Raw genomic sequence first — 1,243 nt, 5'->3', positions numbered from 1 at the left:
TAGTTTCGAACCGCTGACCTTAAGGTTCGCAGCCCGATTCGTAACCACTACGCTACCAGAGCTCCTTAGGTAAATGCTGCCTTTTAATGTGAAATGGTTAATTATTCTAAGATGTGTATACCTCACAAGTTCTAGTGTTCCTTTTATAGACCTGTATACTGTTTCGCTGAAAATTGAACCGTAGGCTGTATAGGGTTTCTGAGGAGCAACTGGTGGGTTTGAACTATCAACCTTTCGGTTAGCGGTCCAGTGCTTATCCGAGAGCACCAAACTTGGACTCCACACACAAAAAATTGGGCAAGTATTAACCAAAAAAAGTCACTATAGCAATTTTAATATCAGAGTAGAAGTAGTTTGAGGCAGAGTTAAGGGGTTTTGATCAGTGTTCTGAAAAAGCCCTCCAGTTCCCCATATCTGATAGGGAAGAGAACTAGGATCAAAGCAATCAATACACAGACTTTCCTCTGATTCCTTCTCAGTCTGTACTGATAATTACTGTTGACTGGAATGCAAAGGTTGGAAACAAAGAAGGATCAATAATTGGAAAATGTGATCTTGATGATAGAAATGATGCTGGAGATCACATGATAGACTTTTGCAAGATCAATGACTTCTTCATTGCAAATACCTGTTTTTTTAAAATAAAAAAAAATTTAAATGTTTTATTGTGAATTATGTGATAGTTTATATGGGAGAACATTAGTTTTACATTCATCCTATTGTATATCTTTCATTGCCATGGTTACAATCTCCTCCGTGCATCATCAAGCAACCAAAGGATATAACCTGCAAGCTTGACCCTGGTCGTCAGCACATGACCCCTCTCCCTCTCTGGATCTAAGTCCCCAGCTGCTCCATCTCTACATCATCTTCTCTGCCTCTCTCTCTGGCATCACTGCTTCTCTGGGTAGGGTCCCGCATTCTGCTCTTCTACCTTGATGGTACCAGGGACCTCCACTCCTAGACTGAAAAGTTAATCACTCCCTTCCTTGCTACAAAAAATGTCTACCTTTACATTTCTAACCCTCACAATCACTCCTGATAACAATTATTCACCATTTTTATCACAAGAGACCTATTCGCATTTCCTTTCATCAGCCCTGCCTAGACAGATTGGATACTACTCAGTGGAGATTCTACCTTCCTCCACGCCCTCCAACGTAGAGAAGCCAAAGCAAATGGAAAAATTGAAGAGGTGCAAGAGCTGAACAGGAAATTTCAAAGATCAGCTCGAGAAGATAAA

The sequence above is a fragment of the Chrysochloris asiatica genome, unplaced genomic scaffold, assembly GCF_000296735.1.
Source record: "Chrysochloris asiatica unplaced genomic scaffold, ChrAsi1.0 scaffold00093, whole genome shotgun sequence".
Classification (NCBI taxonomy): domain Eukaryota; kingdom Metazoa; phylum Chordata; class Mammalia; order Afrosoricida; family Chrysochloridae; genus Chrysochloris; species Chrysochloris asiatica.
Note: the sequence above shows the minus strand (reverse complement) of the source record.